Raw genomic sequence first — 27,955 nt, 5'->3', positions numbered from 1 at the left:
GCACAGTGTGTTTACTTTCTGACATTGAGGGGTTTTTGGAAATGCTCGATGTGATTTGTACTTCTGGTGTTTGAAAACTGAATGGTAATAAAAACAAACAAAAAACCTCCAAGCCAACAGTAGAACACATTTAGACAGAAGGAAAACAAAGCAAGGTGGAACTCTCTGTTGGAATCTAATAGTGAAGATGGGAACTACATTAATAACTCTGAGGGGAAACCTTGAATCTTGCTCAATTTGGATTTTTCTCGGGAATGTTTGGGAACACTTCTGTTTAAGTTAGCTTGTTGTGACCTGGAAGAAATTACAGCTTTAATAATATTCATCTGTGAAAATCTGAACAAGCTAATTATGTTTAGGCATGCCTGGGCTGAGGTGTTACCCTAATTTAAGGCAACATTTTGTGGCTTAGCGGTGCAATAGTCACAGACCATAAGGAAACATAGAAGAGACTATTAAGTCTCCTCCTTGCAGGAAGAGCTGTGTGTGGTCCTTCATCCTACGTGTACTCTCAGTAAAATGTAGAAATCACTGGAAAATAAAGATGATTAGTGGAGCAACAGAACTCAGCAGTGAATGGCAGCTCACATTTCTGGGTCAGCTGGAACTTAGATGTGTCCTTACTAAATTTCATACTCTTGTCAAAGCCTTGGAAATTGTAAATTGTGAATGGAGTATTAATATAGAGTGTCTGGGAAGCAGCCAGTTGCCCATGCAGTTGCTTCCCAAGAAATTAAAGGAGAAGTCTTAAGATGCTTTCGGAAGTATTTTGGGCAAAGAATACTTCTGATTGTATATATTTGCTATTTTTATTGCTGCACATTTCTAAGTCCATGTTCAGAAATGGTGTATTTTTCTCCTTGATTGCTGGAACACCTAGATAGTTCACTATAATTTTACCAAAATACTCATTGGGAGATACAATTTGTTTTTATTAGTGATCCTAGAAACTTAACCTGGCCTATAAAACTGTCTGGCTGAAGGATTGCACATATATAACTCTATTTACTCTTTTCTACTCTACCTGGCAAACATTTCACAACTGCACACCATGTTTCAGTGGAAAGTAATCATTGTACTGCCAATGGCTTAGAAAAGGGTCTCCATCCTCAGTTGTAAATTTACCAGTCTTCAATGAGCAACACTGATTAATCCCAGATGAGCATGTGATTTGAGAATCACAGAGCTGGGATGGAAAACTAGGGGTCACATTTCTGTTTAGAGCGGCACATTCACATCTCCAGTTGCCTTAAGTTTTGCATACCTTAAAATCAACAACTGACTTACCTAACCTGGCAGGAATAAAGCAAAACAAAACAATACCCCCCCCCAAACACTCTTGTGAAATGAGGAAGATGAGAAACACGCCAGTATGGCCTTTATATCTGTCATATCTTGCTGACTATTTTGCATTCCTATGCTATTGCAGCAATTTCTAAGTATGAAACTTCCTTTTCAGTGATGTGTGTGGTGGGAAGTTATAAATTAGACCTATAGACAAATACAAATCTGAGGCAGAATGTGGATTATTCACATCAAAAGAAGGAGCTGTCTTTACTAGAGTTCTCAGTGACTCTGCTATCCCACCCAAAATACTAGATAATGATCTGTGCTGGCAACCAGCAGAACTAGCATTAATAGGTCTTTTTTACTTCCATATTTTAGCAAAATCTTTCAACACAAGCATGGTTTAGTGGGTATCTGGGGACTTAACTGAAATATGGCCATTTCACTCACATTGTGATAAAACACGTACATCTAAGCATGATATTTTTCCATCTTGTGAAAGTAAAGTGGCTTAAGAAGCAAAATTCTGCTTTAAGGAGTTAAACCTCCGATCGCATACTTTGTTCCCACTTTCTGTGACACTCAAAGCTGTCTTTTTAGTTTTCCTCTCATTTGAAAATTCTCTTGCAAGCGGGGAGGTTGTGCTCTGGTGATTAAACACAGATTTTAGTGGCTTGCTTTATTAACAATGCCTCTGTTTCTGCCAAATGTTGTTGTTGCTTCAGGATTCTTTGGTGTGTACCAAGAGCTGGCACATCTCCTGCATTTGTTCTGGCACTTTTCAGTCCCCGCAGTGCAGCAGCACAGGCAATAGAAGAGTAATCCAGCAAAATGCCCCAGGGACAGAAATGCCAACCAACCAAAGCTTGACTTGAGTAATGCAGCCAGCACACTTGAAGTGTCCTGGAAAATAGGAACTGGAGGAATAGAACTGAATTTTACAAAAGATACTATTAAAGAAAATAAAAATTAAAAAAAAAAAAAAGACATTTGAATTGAGCTCAGTTTTAAAGCCAATGTGAGACTGAGCATGGAGCTGTGTATAGCTGCTCCCAGGGCAGGGCAGGAATCAAACTGGTCCTCATTTTCCCTGAGAGCGTGAAAAGGATTGATGCCATCTCTCTTACAGGCATTGATTACTTTTTGCTTAGTTCTGGCTAGATGAGAGCTGCCTGCCATCCGTTCCCACCCACCTGGTGATGAGGGAGGCAAATTTCAACCTTCTCTCATCACAAAGCCTGAACATCTTCCAGAAATGCAGCTGTCCCCGTGAGGGACACTGACCTGTGTCCTCTTGTGCAGGAGGAGTGGTCTGTGCCCATCAAATGTGGGGCAGGAGCACACAGAGGCTTGGGGACAGACACTCAAGTGTAAAGCTGAAAATGTAACTGCTTCATGACCAAGAACCCAAATTTGTACAAAACACTCTAGAGCAGCAGAGTGGGAAGGCATATGGAGTGCCAGGCTGTGATTTGAAGCCAGAATTTTCCATGTGGAACTTGAAGTCCGTGCTGGGATCTGCAGTGTAGTGGGGAGATCACCAACCTGCGAGGCACCTCAACCTACGGCGATGTCCCTTGCCACAGGAAACAGACACCTTGGTGTACTGAAAGCAGCTTTGTTACACCAGCTTGGCCTCCTTCTCCTGGAGAGACCAAATGTGTTCCAGCTCTGCTCCCACCCTAATCCTGGAGAACTCACAGAGAAGTTGCACTGAGGTCTATTTGCCACCCCACTTGCAATATAGGAATTACAGTTCTTGTTTAAAGTGCTCTGTGATCTATAGCTAACTGTGAACTATTCATTTCTTTGTTCCCTGATCAAAAGAGCTCTTGCTTCCATTTAAGAATACTTTTTTTCTCAGATCAGTAATTTCTTTGCTCTATCCCAAATAAAATTATTTTTAAAAAATATTATTATATTGCTTTTCATTTAGTCAAACATGTGAAACATCTTACTAAATATTTTCCAATGCTTTTCCAGAAGCTTTTAAAAGAAATATAATTTATATGAAGAGTCATTTTTTAACATGGTATTTCTATAAAAAGTCATTTATTTCTTTAGATAGGACAGGTAATATTTTCCTTCTGCCATCCCACTGACATTTTGACACTCTTCTGCTTCCCTCTGTTCTTGGATAACAAAAAGCAACACTTAAGAAATTACAGGGGATTTATTTACAGTGATACATTCATCAGTGAGGTGGCAATAGCCACTCTGGTACTCATTGCAATCATATGAGTTTAAATAAATTCCCAAACAGCTGTGATGCCTGCTCCCTCCAGCTGTGCTGCCCATGACTATTTTAAAGATCATTAACAATACTCATGTAACAGCAAACTGTTAAAATCTCTGTGCAATGTAAAGGTTCCCTGGCTAAACTAGCAATTTTCCATTACAATTCAAAACTGTTATTAGAGGCAGGGATTTGCATATTTTAAAATATCATTTTATGCTTAATTTGTTTTCTAATGACTCCAAACATGTAGTGTTTCAGTAATGACCCTTTGGACTGTGTTCTGCTTTCTTGATGAATTAATCCTGACAGCTTTCTCACTGTAAGAAATCATTGATTTCATAGCAGTATTGCACAGATTTCAATCATAATCTTGAATCTGCATTTGGTTGTCATGACTGCAGCTGAAGACTCTTCAAATGTTTAAGCCCTTCTGCTACCTCAACACCTTTTTAGAAAAGCCACCTCCCAGTGTCTGCCAGGAATTAGCCATCAAAGCAAAGGCAGTTACCATGGTCTGGGGAATCACTGAAGCATCAATCAGGAAGCCTTTTTTCTCCTTTATTTGCTTGTTACCTAGGAGGAAACCCCACTGTTTTTATGTTATTGATTCTTCCTTGATTGTTATCTCGATAAGTAGATTAAACATTAGTGCTCTGTGGGGCCAGGCCATTCCTGGTGCTCATAATTTTCAGTTCTGTTACAAGGATTCTGTCAGTTTATTTCAAACTCTCTAACACATGTGTTTCACTTTAAAACCGAAATCATCTCATATAGATGCAAATCGCCTTGTTGCCTCCCCAGGGATTGTGTGAATTGGCATCGCCCAGGCTTGTATGTTCCCTTAGAGCAGCCACTTAAATTCCACCTTACACCTGCAATATTGTTCCCTTTAGAAAAAACTGCTTTCACTCCACTGGGATATGTCAGAATATAGCTGGTGGAAGCCAAAGGAACCTTTGAAAAAAGACTTATTATATTTGGATTTGAATAATAAAGGCTTCTCTGCAAGACTGCAGATTACCAAAAGTCCACTTAGACCAAAATCTCTTTAGCATTCAAATAATCATTTAGACAGGAACTCAGCCACCTAAAGAAACTCCTTTCCACTTCATCATCATTCTGGGAATCAAGCCCTGAGACTTTTCCAGCAGTCTACTGGTGTAAGACTGGTGTAAGAGGAAAATCAGACTCAGAATTTTCAATTTTTTCCAGCTATTAAGTGCCTTTCAGTTAATTTCCTTTTTTTGCTATTAATACTGAAAAATGTCACTTCCTTGACCTTTTTCATTCCCCCCTTTTCCATTTGGGTAATGAAAATAGATGGGTAAGACTCATGGCAGCATTACAGCAGTGAAATCATATTAGCACTTCCTTCAGTTTCCCCTTCCTGAGCACCATGCTTCCCTACTGAGTTTGTATATATCTATTTTTTCTGAACATGGAACCTTTATTTTCCTATTTTTAAACAGAGCAATATTAAGTCTTTACTTTAAAATTTAACTCACTGGATAGATCTCTTATTCATGAAAGCTCTTTAGCAGCTTAACTGACTGCCAATAAAATTAGGGAAGGACGAAACAGGATTGGGGATACCTAAATTTACTACAGTTTAGTTTACTTTCAGCAGATTATTTTAAAGATTTTTTTTTTATTATTGCATTTTTACATCATACCTTTGCTGTTGATGATATGCTGTGGGAGTAGCACAGGTGCTTGACTTCTGCTTCATTGACACACAAATACCATTTGCCTCCTCCTCAGGCCAATTATCTCATGCACTTTCCATTTCAAAACCTACCAACTGAATTCATTTGCAAGAAAATAATCCCACATTAAAGGATGTCCCATGAGTAAAGGCTACTTACTCTGTGTAAAGCAATGAAAAAATCACAGTCCTTAAATTATAATGTTGGCACTTCAGCTCTTTAGTTTCAGACTCCCAAGAGCTGTTTCCACCTTTTTGAGGTGGAAATAGTAATTTCTATTAAGATGTGACAGCATCTTGCCAAAGACTGTGTATCTCAGGGAATTTTTGAGAAATTTGTGCCAAACCTCTTATTTGGTTCAGTTGGTATCGGGAAACTCTCTGATGCCCATTGCTCATGTTTGCTTGGAATCCTCTGTGATAGAGAGTTCTGTTATATTTCTTTTTCTATTTTCTTATTGCAAACCCATCCTGATGGGTTTTGCAGTGTACACTACCCAGCATTCTTGTGCCAATTTAAAATTCTCTGCTGCCATTTGAACTGAACAAACTGTAGCAATGGTATGCAGACAAATGTGCCCCTTTGTTTATAGCAATCACATAAATCTGTGTGTATTGATACTGGTGCAAAGGTCTCTGATGATCCTGAAAGAGAGAATTTGGGCAGGATATCAATCTCTTATGATCCTGAAATAATGCCATGAGATCTTTAACTTCCACTTGAACAAGCACTAAAGGCAGAGAGATGGAAACTTGGATTAACTTCTTATCCAAGTGACACCTCTCGCAATGTTTTTGACCCTTACTTTAAAGCTGTCACCGGTTGCCTTGATTTATGGAAACACTATCCTTTTAAATCCTCCTCCCTCTTATCTCTGCAGGCAGTTTCCTGATTTGCTTTTCTTTCTCTTAGATCATCCATATTATTTCTTGACAGGGGCTGTGTGGACAGCCACACTTTCGATGGTACTCAGAAAGAAAAATGATTCTCTGTTTTCCAGCTGAACAGAAAATATTACAGATGGTTTTAGTAGTTTCACTTAGAAGACTTCAAGACTTTTTGTTTCAGGTTACAGAAAGAAAAATAATAATTTTAAAAAATGCAGAAAAATATCACTGCAAAGTCGTTTTCATCTTACTCTAATTTCACAAGCTAAGTTTCCCAGGAAAATCTGAACTGTACCATAGTAACAGGATACCTTTTCCATCATTCCAAAGAGCTTTCGTCAGTAATAAAGAACCTGTTGGACTAACATTGGTTCACCAACAAAAATAAAAGCTGGTCCCAGCCCCAGAGATTATGTCTATACTAGTAGTGTACAAAACCATGACCAGGGTACAGGTCAGAGCATGAGCACACCAATATCTCTGTTATTTAACAGTTGCTATAATCCCTGTGTTGCCTTGTGCCATTTAGTGTTGCCAAACAATACCTGGGCACAGTTCAAGAGACTTCACATGCCTGTTTCCCGTGGACAGTTTGGGTATTTTCATCCTGGCATCCTTTGGAGAGAAGCAAGACCCAATGTGTGAAGTCAGGCCATGCCATGTCATCAGGGCTCAGGGGCACAGAACGGTCTTTGTCCATTTTTACAGCTCAGACACAGCCAGGGAGTCTGCAGCTGAAGCACAAGGAAAGTGGCAACAGAAGATGACAGTGGAGTATCAGCCCACAGGAAGAAAATTTTGTGAGGCATCAACTATATCCCAACAGAGAAGGAAATCTTGGCAGCCTATGAAGGAATCCAAGCTGCCTCAGAGGTAATTGACACTGAGGCACAACTCCTCCTGGCACCCCGACTGCCAGTGCTGGGGTGGATGTTCAAAGCAGAGGTTCCCTCTACCCACCACGCCACCAATGCCACATGGAGCAAATGGATTGCTCTCATCACACAGCGCGCCCATATCGGAAAACTGAATCGCCCTGGGATTTTGGAAATAATCACAAATTGGCCTGAAGGTAAAAACTTTGGTCTCGCTGATGAAGAGGAACAAGAACCAGTGACGTGCTGAAGAAGCTCCACCATACAACCAACTGCCAGCAGAAGACACATGCTACGCTCTTTTCACTGACGGTTCTTGTCGCATCCTAGGGATGAAACAAAAGTGGAAAGCAGCCGTATGGAGTCCTGCACGACGGGTTGCAGAAGCCACTGAAGGAGAAGGTGGATCAAGCCAACTACCTGAACTCAAAGCTGTTGAACTAGCCCTGGACATTGCTGAAAGAGAGAAGTGGCCAAAGCTCTACCTCTACCCTGATTCATGGATGGTAGCCAATGCTCTCTGGGGATGGCTGGAAAGGTGGGAAAAAGCTAATTGGCAGCGTAGGGGAAAACCAGTCTGGGCTGCTGAAGAGTGGAAAAACTTCGCTGCCCAAGTAAGAAAGCTGGTTGTGAAAGTCTGCCATGTAGATGCCCATGTCCCCAAGAGTAGGGCTAATGAGGAACACCAAAATAACAAGCAGGTAGATCAGACTGCAAAGATAGAAGTGTCACAGGTAGACTTGGACTGGAAACACAAGGGAGAATTGTTTCTAGCTCAATGGGCCCATGATGCCTCAGGTCATCAGGGCAGAGATGCCACCTATAAGTGGGCACCAGACCGAGGGGTGGATCTAACCGTGGACAGTATCTCCCAGGTGATCCATGATTGTGAGACATGCGCTGCGATCAAGCAGGCCAAGCGGGTGAAGCCTCTGTGGTACGGTGGGCGATGGTCCAAATACAAGTATGGGGAGGCCTGGCAGATTGATTACATCACACTGCCTCAAACCCGCCAAGGCAAGCGCTGTGTGCTCACAATGGTAGAAGCCACCACAGGATGGCTGAAGACCTATCCTGTGCCTCACGCTACTGCCCGGAACACCATCCTGGGCCTGGAAAAACAAGTCCTTTGGAGGCATGGCACCCCTGAGAGAATCGAGTCTGACAATGGGACTCATTTCAAGAACAGCCTTATAAACACCTGGGCTAGAGAACATAGCATTGAGTGGGTGTACCACATCCCTTACCATGCACCAGCTGCAGGCAAAGTGGAATGGTGCAATGGATTGTTGAAAACCACCTTGAAGGCATTGGGTGGGGGAACTTTCAAAAATTGGGAGCAGCATCTAGCAAAGGCCACCTGGATATTTAACACCTGAGGTTCCACCAATAGAGCTGGTCCAGCCCAGTCTGAGCCCCTGCATACAGTAGATGGAGATAAGGTCCCAGCAGTGCATCTCAGAGGTCTGTTAGGAAGGACTGTTTAGGTTAATTCTGCCTTGAATACAGACAAACCCATCCGTGGGGTTGTCTTTGCTCAGGGACCTGGCTGCACATGGTGGGTAATGCAGAAAGATGGAACAACACATTGTGTACCACAGGGAGATCTGATTACTGGGTGAAAACCACCTGTAATGTGAAATTCCTGTATACCCCTGCTTGCTGAGGGTCACTGTCACTGTTCATACATAGCTGTGTATATATATATGTGTGCATTGGGGGGTGTGTGTGTAGAATTAGAATATATTAGTTTGGGCAATGAGCCACCAATATGGGATAAGGGGTGGAATGTCTTGGGGTGACTTTATGATGTTGTTTCCCCTATCACTGCTCTATGCCCAGAAATTAACTTTGTGCCTTTCTGTGCCTTTAAACTGAGCCTGAGAGGGGGAAGAGGAAAAAAAACCGAGCAAACTTCTCAAAGCAGTTTTTCAAGGTCGCAGACACGCACTCCTCTGCTTCTGCACCCTTCTTGCTTTTCAGCCAGCTTTTGGCTCCTTTTCTCCATAGGGAGATGGAGAGTTGAACTTTGTTTTCCTGAGACTTCGTTTTTTTTTTTTTTTTTTCTTCTTCTCTTCTGGACTGTTTCAACATCAGACCACATTGGGAGAATTTTCCACCAAGGCCCTGGAGGTGGGCCCATGATCCAACTTCGAGGAGGAGGAGAGAGACCATATCTACAGAAGAACTCTGAAATTTTCCCAGGTTTCTCTCCACAGCAAGAAGTTTTATTATTTAGCATTATTATCCTTTTCTTGTGTGTTTGTTAAATAAATAGTTTTTATCTCTTTCACTTTCCTCTGAGAAAAATTTCCTTTTTTTTTCCCGAACCTGGTCGAGTAGGGGTGGTTGTAACCTGCCTTCTATCAGAGGATATTTTTCCTCCAAATTTGTCCAAACCAGCACAGCTAGGATAATCTAAAAACAAGCCTGAAAGGTAATTTTGCAAAGATGACTTTAAATCAGTTACCATATAACAGCCTTGTACCTGAGACTGACAGCTCCTTTGGTACGTGAGAAACTGTAGAAATAGACTTATAAGAGTTTGAAAATATAGACAAGCAAGTCATACTTGATGTTCTTCTGAAAAGGCATCCACAAAGGGAATAAAACCAGTAAAAATGTGTACAAAATAGTAAGTCAAATATGTCACTTGAATTTAGACCAGTTGTCTTGGCAGAGTAATAACTTGAATGACAAAAACATTAAGGAGAAGGAGGATCAGATCTCCTCAATGTGAAAATAAATGTGAAATAAATCTACCTCCAGCAAAGTCACTTTCTTTCTGATATTAGTATTGCAATGTTCTTCCACAAAGAGATAAAAACTGTCCCACCTTAATTATTTTACATGCAAAACAAACTGGGGACTTGTGACTCAAAATATCTAAGTAAATTCATACAGTTTTTTGTGGTTTTTCTTTTCCCTTCTCTTTTTCTTTTTCTTTTTTTTTTTTTTTAACATGGACCTAGAGTAAGTTTCCTATCCTTTTTTTTTTTTTTTTTTTTTAAGTTACTCTGGTGAAGAAGTAAACTGTAATATGAATGCCAGAACTGTCTGCAGCACCATCTCCTGCTGTTCCAAACCAGCAGTGTGGGTAAGATCACAAACAAACAGCACAGTCCCAGTAGGCTCCAAATATCCTGAACTTCCACTCATTAAAGTTGGGCTTTAAAACAATACAATATGGCTTCCCCTAGAGATATTTTTTCCAAGAAAAAATAATACACTGAATCTTTAAATTTTTTTTTGCCGTGTCTTGAGACTTTTGTAATAAAGCAGGGAAAGTGCAGCATGATTTCATTATGTCTTGACTGTATACATTGTGAATATTGACGTTTTTGTCAATTAAAATGTAAACATAGCTTGAAGATTCCACACAGCTTTAATAGATGATCAGCACAGTTACTCAGACTGTGGGTATTTTAAGAACATGCCCAGATTGCAGCTATCAGAAGCAGATAATTTTATTCAATATAATTATTGTGGCTTTCTTATATGACTTAAAGTGTGCAAAGTTGAAGTTCCTTTTTTCCCAAAGTCAATTACCACAAAGCTATGAGAGAAAAGCATTTTTTTCCACATGAAACCCAAGTTTTTAAGCTCTGTTCACACAGCTGGGCATGCAGAATCAGCAAAGCTCTTAAAAATTCCCCAGGGAATTAATGTGACTTAATGGCAGTGTAACAATGGGATAGGGCTTGTCGCAGTCTTCCCAGTGACTTCCAAATAAAATAAAATAAAATGTAGAAAATAAATAAAATGAAATAAAACAACCATTCAATCTTCTCTGACAGAGATAGCTGCAATGGTATTAACCAAAAAATTTGTTCAGACCGAGGCTGTGACCCTTGCTGTGTTTATTGCAGTGAGACCACTGCCACAGTCATTGGAAGAGCAGTATGTGAAAATTCTTCATTGTTTCTGCGATAGTTTGTTCTGCTACAGTAGCTGAGGCAATTTAAAGGCCAACTAGTGGGAATTACTGCAGGATACATGTTAAATGTGAACATTATGCTAATATCACAAGCCAGTCTGATTTAGCAGCTCTTTAAGGCATAGTACAAGATGGTCCCTTGTCTCCTTTGAACTGAAGATGTCTTTTCTTACTGTGGGGACAATTTTCAACTGATCACTGAGAGACATTTTGGCTGAGTATTTTGCATAATTTTACGGTTCTTATAATCTTGATTCTTTTTTAATAGAGAAAAATTGGCTGGCCTTCTCATATGAATCGTTCTGGTGTTGGGAAAGGGAAAACAGCCAGTAAATGTTACATAAAAACAGGAGGGGAATTGAGTTACAGACATACACCAAAGCATCCAAACCAGTAAAACATATCACATATTATTCTTGAACAATGCAGCCTCCTCAGAGGTACTGGATTGCTTCTCCAAAGTCCTGTCTAATATGTGATTGACAAGAAAACTACACCCCCTGTCTTGAAGCTGACTTGACTGGCATCAGTGGAGGGGTCTTCTTTCGTCCCACCAAGGCTGAGCACTGGCAGGTCATCCTGTGCCTGTTATCTCTACCCTGCTGTCAAAGCATCGCTGTATCCCTGCTCAGTTTGGGTTTCTGCTGCCTGTCTCTCCAATCCCAAGTGACATAGTCTGGAGGATTCTCTGTGCCACCCTTGTGCATTGATAGACACAGCTAGTCCTTGTCTTCCCCTTCTTCCAGACTTTTCTGCAGTTGTCTCAAGTGTGAGGCCCACAAAAGGCTTGATAGCAATTACTCAGCTGGCATAGACTGTGAGGGGGCTGTAAAAAGAGTAGACCTGTAAATTTGTATATATTTGTTCCACAACTGTATAAAAAGGAGAGAGGAAGAAAAAGAAGGTCATGTTTGACAACGTGCAAGAGGTAAATCAGTTCTGGAAAGGTTAAAAATTGAAAACCTGTTCCTTTGTCCAGCAATTCAACCTAAAAGACAGTCCTGAAAAAAGCTACTCCTGGAAAACAGCCTGATGCTCTTCAGACTCACTATCCTGTCAGTATGAGCTATCAAGCCCTGGGCAGGATTCAAGGCTTTCAGGATTTTTTAGGATTTTAGGGTCAGGTTCAATGCATCCCGCTGCTGAGGACATTTGAACCTACTTCATCCCACCTAGAAGAATGCCTTAAGTGCAGTTTCATGGCAGCATTATGGTTCAACTCTTTCACTTTCCTTAGATTAAGATGCACAAAAGTGGAGCCTAACTACAACTTCCCAAGTGAATACCTCAAAAAAAGTGTGTGGGATAACCAGTGCTGATATTTTTATATGGAATTATGTATATTTAAATCAATGTTCTCAAAGGAGAGACTGGAGGAACCTCCAGCATTCTGACATTATAAGATTGCCATACTCACTTGAAATCATACTCTGTTTTATTGAACAGTGAGAGGATTGCTGTGGGAAGAGAAAGATTTCAATTACTTTTTTGTTGTTAGAAACAAAATTTGATCCCGTGTTTTCCAAATTCTGCATGAATTCTATTATTACTGAGTAAAAATTGAGACATTGTTTCTGTTTCTCTTTAAGGCAGACTTAAGAAACTAGCCTTTTTCCTTCCAAACTCATAAAATTTCCTGGACACAGAACTCAAGAGTGCCACCATTTCTCAAAAAAAAAAAAAAAAAAAAAAAAGAAGAAGGAAAAAAAAATATTCCAAATTACCTAGCTTTCATAGTAAATCTTATTCTTACATTTAATCTAACCTAACGTAATCCAAGCTTCTCAGTTTTCTCAGATGCACCACACAGTTCAGGGTCTCATTACTGTGTTCACACATCAGTATTTTGGTATTTATTTATTCTGAAAATTCTCTGCATCTTCTAATTTGTACTGTAGCTATGTGATTGATGTATGGGCTTCCTGATACAGTGAGACAATGATTCCTGATGGAAGGCACACTAGGATTTTTTGGGAATGCAAGAAGGGAGAAATCTGAACAAGCCAAATCAGAGAGCAACAAATTATATATTGGGTAGAGGATAATGTTTTTACTGCTTGGTCAGACTGTGTTCTACGCTGCATCTGCTGTGATATACTTTATTTGAAGAAATACAACTCCCATGGCACAGGGTTTCCTAAAGCCAAAATCGAATAGACATGTAGAATTCACTTAGAGAGAAGGCTGAACTAAAAAATGACCTACAATAAGTAGGTGTTCCTAGATTAAATACTTGAACTGCTTATTTTGGAGATCACTACTCAGACTAACATAGATGCAGATCATGTTTTCCAAAGAGTAACAGTCTTGACCTCTGTTGGCTGGGTCATAAAATTGTTGTGGGAGGCTATTGTGGAGCACTTTCTTTAGGTGAATGTGTTTCAGTTTAGATCATTGGACACTGAGATAAAACCTTTCCTTTGGCAGTTTATAAAGGTTTGTGCTCTTCAGAAAGTCCATGCAAGTCAAAAAAAAAAAAAAAAAAAAAAAAAATCCTGGAGAAAGGCATTGGCCATGGGTTAAAAATCTCTTTTCCACTCAATTCTTTTATGAGGGGTAGAACGGAAGGCTGGAGGCAGAGAGCGAGGGAAGCTTACTTGGGAGGAAGGGAGGCAACAGAACTAAATGATGACCTATGAATAATCATTGCTTTTGTTGTCATGACATTTTATTGCATTTGGCACCAAATGGCTGTGTCGTTATAGCAATTTATGTTCATGCCTCATTCAAATGGAAAAAAAAATTAACAATTTGTTTCTAAAATAAAAAGAACATGCAGGAGCATCTGCAAAGAGAATGACCTCTTTCATTTAGCCCAGCTTTAATAATGTGTAAAAGTAGGAATTTACTGTCCAACTAGTTTGGTCCAATTTTGCTTGGTTGCCCTTGGGCTTTATTATTAGTCAAGCAGAGGAAGAAATCTGCTAGCCATGTTCAAAACTGAAAAAAACATGGGTAAGATTTTAAAAGCTTGGTGTGCTTCCAGAGACTGTGTCACTCAAGTTTTTGGTTCTGGTTCTCTAATTAATTACAACAATTATCCATCCCTATCAGAACTCATCTAAAGATTCCCTGAGACTTGAACACTGGGCAAGCTGTGTTAGGTTAGATACACAGACTTGGAGAGCTCGTCAAGTGAAACCAGTGTCTGTGAAGCCTGGGGTGAGAAAACAAGACATCCCACCTCTGTCTAACTGCATTTTGTATTTGCCTCTTTCCTGTCTCATCTCAGAAGTGGATCATCCAGTGCCTCCACGTATTTCCCCTGAAGCTCCTAGGTTGCTTTTAAAACTGAATGATAGCAACACTTGCACTAAAGAGAGCTGGAGGTGGGGTTTGCTGAATCAAAGTTCAGTGTCTGTGGGTGTTCTCCCAGTTAGACGCTTGTGTGCCCATGGCAGCTGACTTCTCGTGATGTCCACTTTGTGGTGTTGTTCTTGGATGGCTGAAATAGAGAACGCTTTTACAGCTATTTGCTTCACTTGACTGAGGATGGAATGGTTCCAGTTGTGTAAATAGCTCCTGGTGCTCTTCCAGTTTTTCTCCTCACTACCCCATGGAGATGCGTTTGCTTAAGCAGGGCATAGTCGGAGAAGAAGCTCTGCTGGATTCCTCCTCGCAAACCTTCCAGCACATCTCAGGCCTGAACTACAGCATCTCTGTCAGTACAGCCCGTGACTTCTCCTTGAACACAAAGAACCAGTTTTACCACATTAAGTCATGGTTTTGTCTAATAGCAAATTAAGAGGGATAACTTAACGCATGTGACTCTTGGTAGAACTTGGACCTCCAGAGACAATCAGTGAATATCCCAATCAGCTACACATTTGTCTATCCTTACACAAATCCCGTGAGATAGCAGTTGCACAAAAAGGAATATTATCTAATTAACACATGCAGTTGGAATTTGATCTTCCATTTTCCTTTGGAATATCCCAGCTGAAACTGCACTCACATCACTACAGGATTTATGAGGATTACACAAAGTGCTTTTTCCCATACACATGGTGAGTATGAGTTTCATCCATCAATGCAAGATTGCATAAGCCCTGTGAATGAAGGGTTAGATGTGACTTTGAAATCCTATCTCAAGTGGAAGAAAAAAATGGAAAGTACATAGCATGTAATATATAATGTGTGGATATGAATTTTCTTCTCATGTACAGTTGTAATCTGTAGTTTAGGAATATTACATTGAAGCTGGAAGGTATAACCATTTGTATAACATAGTTGTCCTTTGTTTGCTTGGTAACTAAACAGCATGGGAATTAAAAATCATCTTTTGATAGTCTATGTCAGAGTAGTAACATCTGAAACTTACTGCTGATTATAGAGGCTTGCTTCCCTCCAAATACCCACATTTACAGAGGAAAAGAGTGAGAACTAGTACTTATAATCCCCTGGCTCCTAGTTTTATAGCCACATGCCTAGATGCTTCTAGGAAAAATGATGGAGAAGGGAAGATGCCTGAGTTCTGGTCTGATATAAATTCCTGAAGCTACATTTGTTCCTAGAGTTATGTTGTTGTTGTCTGCTGAAGATATGACACTCTGTTAAAAATGTATTTAACCAAAAGAATGAAAGCATTCACTACTGACTCACAAAAATTACTCTCCTTCTCCACAGGTACTGGACAACACCGTGTGTTGAACCTGAACAATCCAACCAGACAAAAAGTCCATCAACCTTTCTTATCCAGGGACTATTTTCTGAAACACATGAAAAAAAAAAAAAAAAACCCACACACAAAGAAACAGTACAAAAATGCAGTGGCTTTGGTCCTTCTATGGCCTTTTAGCTTTGCCAAGGTCTCACTGAGACCTTTGAAAGAAGTGGAAAATCCTCAAAGCTTTAGAGTAGAGACCATCTTTCCTTGTTCTTTCTTTCTCAGCATTAACTTTCTTCTCAAGCTCTTCAGTATCTTTATCCTTCCTCCAGGAAGTAGCATGAGGAACAGAGAAAGTCCAGACAGGAAAAAAGCATATTCCAGGGGCCATAGAGACAGGATAGGCAGTAGAAGAATAACAAATTGAAGACTATTCATGAAGAGCTGATCTTTGGCATCCTCTGGCATTTCCATAAAGGTGGAAATCATACCAATTCTTGGGTTCTGTACAAAACAGTGCAAAAGAAAGGCCAGCAACATCCTCACTATCTTTAGAGGAGCTGTCTTAGTGCAGAGAAAGCTGGCAAAACCAAGATCACAAGAGAAGAAAATTTTCAGTCCAACTTGTGTCATTTTAATGGAGACATCATTCGAAGGACTAGTGAGCACTGACCTGGAAAATCAGTTTCTAACTGAGATATCTAAGAAGTAGAACCAAAAATCTCCAGTTAGTTTTAGCAGCTGAGCCTACAAAATGCAAATTCAATTGCTCAGAGAATTCCTAATGGCTAAAAAATAATCTCATCTTCTAGGCTAGACACTGATCAGGATGCTTTACTTGAATAATTTCTGAAAAATAAGACCCTATAAACCATAATATATTTGCTGGTAAAGAGATATTAATTGCATTTGTACCTCATTCTGTCCAGCTGGATTAAGTTCTTGCTGAGCACATCAGACAGCTTTTATTTGCTTCTTGTCATGCTAAGCAAGAAGGCATTTATGCTAGAAAATAGCTTTAAAACGATATAAATCTTTGCAGCCACAAAAGGACCCACTCAGACTGAAAATCCTTGCTTTTTAAAACAAACTCACTTTGTTAACATGTTCTCAATCCAAATATCCAAAGTAATGTTTAACCCTTGTACTCTTTTCTCCTCTCTTACATGATACCCTTGTTCAATTATTGCAGTATACTTGATTTAGATTAAAGCTCTTCACCTTTTGCTCAATACACTGTACTTTAAGCATGGCAAAGTCTCATTAAAGCAAATAAATGTAACCTTCAGATCACTCTCCAGATTTATAACTTTGTATGGCAAGAGAACTGATGCATGTCTTTCACTACAGAGTGGTGTATACCAAAAAAATATTTGGACAGTGAAATGGACAAGCCTGGATCAGATATTCCCTCAAAAATGTCATAATTCTGTAAACCTGAGAAGCTCAATAGTGCACTTTACATGTCAAAAAATTAATCAGTTAAAATGGGAGCACATCTTAGATTAGCCAAGTCCAGGCTTTGGAATGTAGCAACATACTCTGTGGCTTGTAACAGGATATCTGACAGATATGAATTTTTATCTGTTCATATTTGCCATATACAGATGTAGATTTTATATTTTATTTCATAATTAAGTTTTCATAATGAAAAGGTTTCTGGATTATATGAGTCACATAGTTCAAATATTCTATCAAAGAAATGTAACTCCTCATTTTAGAAAGCGTGTAATATTTTTGTATCTAAAAAGCTCATTAGTCCTAGAATTTTTTTTAGACTATCCACAAATTGAATTACAGACTATATTTTGAAGAAAAAAAATCATGGGTTGTGAGGAAAAAGGATTGATTTATCAATTTAGTCATAAATACTAAATGAAGAAAGACAAGAGAGTGCTGCATCTGGAAACCATGTGTGTTAGAAAAGGATGCTCATTCCAACACTGGCTTCTGGTTTAGGCCTCTCTGTTTAGTTCTGTTCAGCCTTGAGGTGTAACAGGCATAAGCTTCATTGTTAACTCTAAATTCAGATATTACCAGGATTTATATAATCTGTGGGCAAATTCCATTACCAAATGAGTTGGTTGCTCTACTCATTGAAAAGTTTGATTACCTGAGTCCTTGCATGCAGTGATTTCCCATTCTCTGTGTTAGCAGAGATCCATGACAGTGGATTTCAAGTTGGTTATCAGCCATCAACCAGTTTTTCTCCCTGAAGTCAAAAGTTAGTTTTCCTGGCTGATATTAATCTGGGACATACTTTTTAATTGAGAGCCAAGATCATACAACCAAGCTCATTTCTGGATGTGAATTTAAGGAGCTGTTTGGGAGAACCTCACTAGAACAAATAAAGGAAAAATATCAGGGGCACCTGATGCAGACTGAAAATTAACTACTCTGCCAGCTTCTTGTTGGATTGGCCTAAATCTTCCTGTATCACCAATTGCTTTTAATATGAAGATTTGGATTTCATTTGACTGGTATTGCAACATCATCTGCATAAAGCTTTTTTTCATGCAGTCTTCATTTCATGCGTGCTTTCCTCAGTCAAGGCCTAGAAACAAAGAATAATTTTTTTAAAATGAACAGGAACAAATTCCAAGGATGAGAAGATATCCCTCAGGAGTTTCAAAGGAACATGAACTGAGTAATATTATCAGGAATTCTATAGGTGACATTAATTGTTACCATTCCCAAACACTTGAAAAATCAGTCATTGGCTTACATGAGACACAAAATCTATAATATTTTCCAAGCATGGTTTTCAGATATCTTCTATTTGCTTTTGATTGCTGAAGTTGCTATGGTTTGAATTTCCAAGCTTTTCTCTGCCACAGCCTGTAAGCTGATGTTTTATCTGTGTTTAATGGAAACTGATCTTATGTGAACATACAGCTTGGAGCTGAATTTTCAGAAATCTGCCAGCTATTGTAAGTCTTGAGATAATATGATGAGACTTGGAGTTACAGAAGCAGTTAAGAAACCACCTTATGACATTTTGCTTCTGTGATTCAGAGATCACTTGAGAGGTTCCTTTCCCAAAAGACCCAAATGCGTTACTGTAAAACCTAAGACCTGTTCCATAAAAATCTTGCTCCAACGAGAGGACCATACCAGTTTGTAAGGGCCCAAGAATTCATCCCTTGGAATCTTTTCATCACACCTGTGGAGTTCTGCATCATGTGGTACAGTGAAGCTGATAGACACCTCCACTTGCTGCCTCTCTATAAGAGAAGCAATAAACTCCAGAATGTGTGAGGGACCAGAGCACAGTACTGCAAGACTGGTGCTTAAAAAGCTCATTATCTGGGAAACATGTTCTACTTCCTTCATCAGACTATAAGAATGGTGAATCTAAAGTAATTGTATCATGTCTTCCTTACAACAGTCTTTGTGAATTTATCTTCTCAACAGTTTTCAGGGAATTGGTATCAGACCTTCCTAAGAACTGGGAGACAGGACACAGAGATAAATTACCTTGGACAAGTCTTCAGAGGAGTTGAACCTGAGCCATCATCAGACCACACACTTGTGCCTAACACAGACAGGTGGAATTCACTCTTTGTTTCCCTTTCACAAAAATAGATTTCCCTGTAATTACAGTTGGAGTTTCAACTGCACTTTTACTTTCTCCCAAAGAAGACAGTAGGTTCTAGCAGATTAATCTGCCTTTTATTTTGATCAGGCAAGTAGCCTGACTTTTTAACTGACCTGCTGTGATTTCTGAGTTGAGGAAAAGCACAAAAGGTTTTTATTAAAACCAAAATACTTAGCTTTTTTGAAACACCTTGCTTTGTATTTGCTTTCTACCCACAAAACCTGTTTTACCCCTCCAAAACATTTTGATGAAAAAGATCCTCAAGCCTTACTATTCAGCAACTGGGCCTTTAAAACTACATTTTGGATAATATGAGTTTTTATAACACATTTATATATTTATTTCTTGGATTAGTGTATTTAAGGGGCTGTGAGCAGCTGAGGGGACTGACTGCTTTTTCTAAACCACATGGGGTTCTTTTGGCATTAGTGATGAAGCTGTTCTATGCCAGTTAACTGAGGCTTATGAACAAAGAGACTTGATTTAAAAGTTCATGCACAGGTTACAGAAACACCGGTGGTGTGAGCAGGTTTTCTTCTCCTCGTCTCTTTTAAACGCTTAAACACCTCTTCTCCCAGCCACAGCTAACTCCAGCTAAGGGCCTTATACATGCCTGAAGAAAGCAAAATGTCTGTGCTTCTGCTTCTCCAGCAAACCTGGACACAGGTCCTGTGGCAAGCCCTCATTTACTGCTTAATTCTTTTTACAGGCAGCAGGTATTAAACAAGCTTCTTGCAGCAGCTGTTCTGGGAAACGCTGGCATGGCTGTAATCCCCCCGGCTGAAATGCTCCGAGGTATTTACTGACTCTCTCTGCTCAGCTGAAGAGCCTCCAAGTCACTGGAGCCAGACTAACTCTGGGCTCCTGGTGTTAGTAGCCAAATGCAAAAACAAATCAAAATATATATCCAGGATCTGAATTTTAGGCTAAGTAGGAAAAATGCCCAGATCAAAAACCTCTACACTGGGGTACCCAGGATGGTTCTGTTAAGCTCTTGAGTCCTTTTCAAAACATGCTTGTTTTCTTCAAATTTAATTCAACTTTTGAAATGTAGAATATAATTTCAAACTGGAATTAGAAACATCTTTGCTTATGACTCAAAAAGATAAATTGATGAGTTTTTTCCCCTCCAGTTTTTTGTTTTAGTTGAAACTACTTTTCAGATTCTTTTTCCTAATTTGGTATCTCTGAAGTTTGGGGTTTTTAAACTTTTATTTTTAAGCAATTTTATAAATAAAGTATTTACTGAAAAGCATCACCCAGCACTGGAAAATCTCTTTGGAAAGAAATATAATGAAAAATGTTCTCAAAGAAAACACTGAAAAGGAGCCAGCAAACATCCTACTGCAAGACGAACAGAAATATCAAAAAAATATAGACTTCATTAGACAGATCAATTCCTCATAATATCCTAATCTAATAATCAGGCTGACTAAGGGCTTTGTGTCCTTTGGTGAAAAGAAGGATGTAAGAAAGAGCTGCATGCTAAAGTCCTGGTTTACTGCTTTCTCTCAGACACTTAAGTTTTATATTACATCATCAGCTGTATTTTTTTATTATTATTATTATTTTTAATATACTGGGCTGCTTTAACTTCCTTATCAAGGGACTAGAGTTTATGGATTGAGCAGACAGTGTCCCAGCAGCTGAAATTAAATTTATTCTTATGTTATAGAAAAAACAGGTCATTTTGAATGGAAAGCTTTTACAGTCTTTGTAATTAAGACGGGCAAGATGGTTCTCAACATTTTCCTTCCACAGGATAACTAGGATACTTGAATTTTTCTGTCTGGCTTGGGAATGAACTAGAGGAAGTTCTGATAGGAGCATAGAGATGATTGAGCTTTCAAAGACTGGGTGGGATTTCAAGCAATACTGGAGTGTACTGTTACCACATTAATTCACTCATTTTTATGGAGTCAGATCATAGCAGAGGATGATGCTGTACATAGAAAACACAGAGACACAATGAGGCTCTGAAGCAGCTTGTACAGAAAATCTCCCAGTGAAAGTTATTCAAGCACTAACATTATTTTTTCAGCCTCCCCTGCTTATTTTCAGCACAATATGGTGTCTTTGAAGAAATGTTAATGGTCCGGCTTTCTGTGCCATTGGAAGTGCTCTCACCTGGCCATGGCTGGGCAGAGGCAGCAAGGCTAAACCACAGGATTTAGCTCTGCCATAGGCAGTCACAATAAAGAACAAACCACAATTATCCCTGTGCATGTCAGGGCGGTTGGAGCTAGATGATCTTTAGGAAAGCATTCCAACCCAAACTTTTCTAAGATTATATTATTCTATATATAAGTACTTAGAAGTATTCAAATTACTTCCATGTTATGGTTCTGCCTGGCATTTTTCCCCATTTTAATCCCTATTTCTACTCTTTTGAGTATCAAAATGCATGTACTGCACCAGATGAGGTCTTGCCATGACCGTGCACTCAGGCATTTTCCCCTCATTCTCTGTGGATCTCATATGCCTTCACACAGCTCTGCAACACCAGCAGCTCACAGTCGTGCTGAGTTTCTACTCTGCAGCCTGCTTCTCTTGTTTGCTGCTTTCAAACCCTCAGCATCCAACCCCTCCAGGAGAAAGTTTTATTACTGCCTAAATGAATCTTCTCACTTTTCATGGCACGGAATTTTCTCCCATTTCTAGCTCTCTAACAAAAGGCTTTTCAATTCTTTCTTAATGGCATCCCCATCTTTCACTACAGTGACAGTGACTTCAAATGCTGTGTTGTCATGTTTTATTAGCTCACTTCTGGGTTTCTGTGCCAAAGTCATAATGAAAACATTACATTACATTAGTCCAGGTTTGATCCTTGAGAAATCCCACTGCAATGTCCATGTGATCCAAGGCTTCTCATATAGGTACAGCTTGTCATCTTCCATCTAAACAATTCTTTAGCCAAGTTCCAGTTCTTGTATTAGTTGTCTCCAGCCCAAGAAATTTCCTGTGACTCTGTCCCAAATACTTTACTGAAGTCCAGATATTTACTGCATTTTCCTCATGAGGAACTGAAGTGTTTTATCAAAGGGAGATTGAATATCTTTAATAGAAACATCTGGGACAATCTGTGGTTTTGTCGTACTTTCATTTGACTTTTTTTCCTTAATTAATTTTGTTTTGAGTTTATTACTTTTCTTCAAAATTTTCTTCAAGCCTTAAGTAATGCCATTAAGAGTATAATAGCCTTATCTTCTCTCTTTTTTTTTTTTTAACAGCAGAGAATGACAAGACTCCCAGATAACAAATTTGTTTTAAGAAGGAATCAATACAACAAATCTTTATGTGAAACCGTTGTGTAAAATGAACTCTTTGTGTGACTCATATCCCATTAGCCTTGGTGTATATCTGTTATAGGGCATTCCTGAATTTCCAATCTACATCTGGCATAAATAAGACTAAAATGATATTATAAATTGACAAAACCCAAAAGACTACAGTTAGTGAATTTGAAGATGAAGGATTCTTGTCATACGAAACTGGAAATTGTGTACTCAGCTATATCACAAAAAACGGTGATTTGGTCACTGTCAGCAGTGATGTAAAGGATGGCATAAATTAGATGTGGGCTTTGGTGAAAATGCAAGATGAGCACATTGCATTCAGAAGAAGACAGTAGATATTCTCTTTTTACAATACATAGTATAAAGTCCACTTGTGATATTTTTACTTTTGTTTGCACAGATGGACCTCTGATGATTTAACTAGAATTACTTTTGACCATCACCTCTGATGGATGCCCTAAACATGACAGGCTGCATACTTCTGATCAGATACTTCTCCTTCCTCACAAATATATTATTGAAAATGGTATATGTTTACAAGTATTTGGTATCAATGTAGAGACTTTTTTTTTCATCAAAATATCCAAAACTATTTTCTTAGAAAATTTCTGGTTCAGTTCTTTGGGCCCACTCAAAACCTTGAGGACAGATATAGATAAAACCACAGACCAGGGAGGCACTTTCCAAGCCATCACGATGGCAACTTTGAATTATTCAGTTTGTTTCTCTGCTGATGATAACTCATCTCCCGATCTGCTATAGGGAACAGAGCCCATGTCTTCTTGTACTCGGGAATCAGGAGCTACAGCAAATTCTTGGTCGTCTTAACTCCTGTTGTTTGGATCCCAGAGCCAGATTAAATGAATATCATCCTTCATTTCTGATTCTAAACATTACTGTTCATATGGAGTAAGATTTGTTATACAAATCCATTTTAGTGGAAGACAGAAAGGATTTAAGGGCATCAGCCACCTTCATTGCCCTTGAAATGTGTGTGATGCCAGGTATGAGGTCACCTGGGTAGAATATGTAGCTACTTGGATTCATAGGAGGCATATACAAGAATTAAAAATTGAACAAAACCAGTTCTGCAGTGAAAAAGAAATAATTATATTAATCTGCTTTAGGGCAACTGATGTGAGATTAGAGCTAATCAATTAGCCACGCAGAACACATAATAGCCACTATAATAGAACATCATACATAGGGAGCAGATGGATTTTTGAAGAGTAACAAAGAGACTTAGACACTAAATATATTGACTTTCATTATCTCTTCACACTTTTTACAACCACAGAGCAACTCCCTTGGCTGGCATACACTGACTTGGATCAGTTGAGCTGAGTGGAACTAAACAGATTTACAAGAGCTGACAGTCAATTCCTTACACCTCTTTTCCCCCTCGTTCTGCTTACACAGCTTAGCTTTACTTGCAACTTCAAACTTTTTGGGTGGCCTCTACAACTTATAAGAGGAAATTCTATGCAGAAGTAATTTATTAAAAATAAGTCATTCCAAAGGTTTTCTTGGCTGAACATCTCCTACCTCCCCTGCACCTACACTTGGTGATCTATGAATTTCTTCACATCTGACTGTGTTGGGGGGAGGTTTTCCATTTTTTTTTTTTTTTCCATTTTATTTTCACATCAAAATATGTCATTTTTTAAATACATTTTCTCTGAATGCTTGCACATGTGAGTGGTTCTGCTGACTGTTATGTGGAAGCAAAAAACATTGCAGAGAACCAGTCCTCTGTGAATAGTCAAAAATGTTTAAAAGTACATTATAGCCCCTAGACATTAGACTCAAATTTCTGAATGATCCAGCTTGAAATCTAATGTGAGCTCCCATACTTCTGCATCTAACTTTGATAATTTTAGCTGACATTCCTACAATGACAGCTTGCACATTCAAATACTTTTTATAGCCCACAGAATTGTTTTATCATGCTTTTTATCAAATCAAGCAGAGAGAAAGAAAAAGGATTTTAAATTATTGATTTATTTAATGTTTCCCAGAACTCCTTTGCTATTTCTTTATATTTCAATCCATCACTAGGAATAGTGAGAAAAGGTTAAAACAATTGAAGGTGATGAAAATCTTCATGGTAATGTAGATACCAGTTTTTATGAAGCTGTCAAAAAAGTACTGACATGCAAATTTTCAGTATTAATATAACAGCTTAAATGATTTTGTTATTTTTATTTTAACCCAAACATATTCTGGATTTACATATCTACCAAAAAAAGGTAATGTCTAATATGCATTATAAGCAACAACATATAGTTGTGTACTTTCACATAAAATTGCTTAATATATACATTTTTTTAAAAGGAAGGCATCTCATCCTCCAGTGTTTGAGGCTAGTAAGAAAACTATTAGACAGTGAAGGATTAATTCTGATGAGGACTGAATTGTTTGAACATTAAAGCTGCCATTGGTTTGTACAAAGTGGTTTGTTTTAATTGTTCTTAGCAAGTATGTCCTGGATTGCTAAACATGATTTTAATTTATAATGGTATTAACACAGCAGTTTGTTGCATTGTCACTTTTGGGAACCATGAAATGAGACATGAGAGTTACCGGATTTGTTTGTAGGCACATGGGAAAGTTTCATCACAAAAATCATTCTCTTGGGACTGAATAGTTCAGACTTGGATTTTTAAAATAAAACAGGACAGATACTAAATGTTTCAGTAAAATTCTGTTTTGTGTTGGAGTTTCTGTTGGAAGAAGAGCCTAGAGAGGGTGAGTTTGGATTTAAGTTTTATGTTTGTTGTTTGTATTGCTACAGAAAATCGCAAGTGTGCACTGGGATCCACTGATAAACCTGTGTCCTCATAGCAGTCATTCTGTCTGCAAAGTACTTTTCCTTATTTCTCCACCTGTGGGAATAGACTGAGGAATAAATCAGGGAATTGCTCTAACTACATCATGAGTGTTGGGTGAAACTACAAATCTGCCTCCAGCATTTCCTGCAGCAGAGGGATACACTTTATACCCCGTGTTGTTTTTGCACAGCTCCCCGTGGGGATGATGGCAATGTCCTCACATGTGCTGCTGGTGTGGAAGGTGGGAGTAGAACTGCTCCACGATCACCTGGACAGCCTTTTCACCGTCTTTGGATGCATCTCATGTCCTCAGGGGCTGTGGAAAGGGAGCAAAGCTTGAGGAAAGGCTGAGGGAGCTGGGCTTGTTCAGGCTGGAGAGGAGATGACTGTGAGGCGACCTCATCCATGTCTGTAAGTATCTGAAGGGACAGTGTTGAGAGGATGGAGCCAGGTTCTGCTTAGTGGTCACAAACAATGGGACAAGAGGGAACAGGCAGAAACTGGAACACACAAAGTTCCACCTGAACATGAAGAAGAACTTCTATGCTGTGATATCACTTTTCAGTGATAGGGACTTCCTAATATAAGCCTGTTTTTTATGATTTTTTTCTTTCCATTTGTTTAATCCTTATTTTAATTCCTGTAGGCTTTTGACATCCACCACAGCATACTACAGTCTACACCACAGTTTAACTCAGCACTGTGTGAGCAGATGTTTTCCTGGGACCTGACACTGGGTAGTTTTTTTGACACTTAACTGTTTAATGCATCACAGGAAGAAACAATTCCAATATGAAGGCATCAGGAGTAGCAGAGATAAACTGTATGATGTACAGATGTGATAAAGAACCTAAAGGACAACTACTATCACAGAAGTAACTAACAAAGAACACAGACAACCTCAATGCTTTCCTTTATATCAGCAACCTGTCCCAGAAATACTGATTGTTCAAACTATTCAGGATGCTATGACTTTATTCATGACCTCCACTTTCAACTGCTCTGTGAATGCATTTACTTGTCAGGAAAAGTCTGTTCTTTAGCATCATCACTCTGAAATTGCATCACAGTGGCCAAAAGAGCTGGAATCTTGGATCTTCTGCACACTGAGAAGGAAAGTTCTGTAAAACACATGAAATGATTTTGAGGTGAGTGGCAGAGAAAAGGCAGGTGGATGTTTTGGCAGTACCACCTGGACAGTGTCAGGGATAGGGGTTGGGTATTCTGCTCACAAAACCCCATGCCAGCTGGGTTAGCACAGCAGGCAGAGCACTCATTTCTATGAATGTACACTCAGAATTGTTTCCAGATTGTCCAGCCTGGCAAAGTGATGCTGAGTAGCATTCAGTCGTAGCAAACATCTCCCTGCCATTTTCATTCCTGAGAGTTTCCTGTGCCTGACAAAAGCCCTGCTGTTCCTCAGGTGAATATGTCTCACAGGTTTCTTGTGACAAATCTGCACATATGCTGCAACACATAAACAGCAGCATTGGCTTTCCCTGGAAATGTTCAATATGCATCTGTTAATAGGATCAAATTTTCTTCACACGTTTTCCAATCTGCTCAGGCTGCTTTGGCAACAGTAGTGTTCCTGCTAGCAAAACACCCTGTCATTGTGAAACTTGATGCCTGTTTGCCATGAGAATGGTTACAAAATGTTTTAGTTTGGCATTCTAGTCAAGAGATGAACTATTATCTAAGCTGCTTGTTTCCCACTCCATATTCTTGCTGGGAGCTGGGAACTCCATAGTTCTTTCCAGTACAAATGAAACTCTCTCCTTCTGTAGCAAACAATTCAGTGGCAATTCTCTGTGATAAATAAAGAACGTGAGCCCTTATTGATGCTTATGTGCTATCTAAACTGTTGGGATTATTATTCAATATCCTTACTTCATGTACTATACTTCAGGATTTAGGATAATTGGGTAGTTTTGTTTCCAAACTGGAAAACTTTGGATAAAATCTAGGCAAAGCTAATTATTTTGTCTTTCAGAATGAGATTCAGCTCATGGACTGAACCTAAATTTAGACATCTATATGTATATCCCTACTTGTGAAACTATGTGCTGAGGTTGCAACTGTAGTGGCAGCATATGCAGAGATGTATTGGAGCACTTCAGATAGCACTAAATTCCTACATTTAAGCCACTGCTTTGAGTCCAGAGTACTGAAAAAAAAAAAAAAACCCACATCCTAGAAGAGAGGCCTATATTTAACTTTACAAAACTAATAAGCATGAAACTTGTCAGTTCAAATGAGAAAGATTAGTAAGGTTAGCAGGAAGCATGAAAAGCCCCCAGTTACAGCTTGTTTACAGGACAGCAACACAGTTTAAAAGAACATTTGAGGAAATAAGCATGGTTTCCCATTATTTTGATACTTCCTTTAGCATCTGAAAATGCAAGTGTGCCAACACAGAGGTGAATTGGAACATAGCAACTCTTGGAGCATTCTAAGAACATTAAATTAAAAAACACTGGGTTGAATAAGTAAAAACATGCCCTCCAATCTGTTTCGATAGTTTATTTTATAGCACTGCCAGACAACACTACTTGTAGACTTCAAACTTTTTGAGTAAAAAAAGTTAACAAAAGTATGTTCCTTTCATAAAATGGTCCAGTTCCCTTTGCACATCAGAGTATGTTCTCTGTAGATGTGTGAAACTGGAAAGGCGCTGGGTTTGGACACACAGT

This window comes from Coloeus monedula (genome assembly GCF_965178545.1).
Source record: "Coloeus monedula genome assembly, chromosome: 4".
In the NCBI taxonomy this organism is placed as follows: Eukaryota; Metazoa; Chordata; class Aves; order Passeriformes; family Corvidae; genus Coloeus; species Coloeus monedula.
This window is presented reverse-complemented; position numbering follows the sequence as displayed.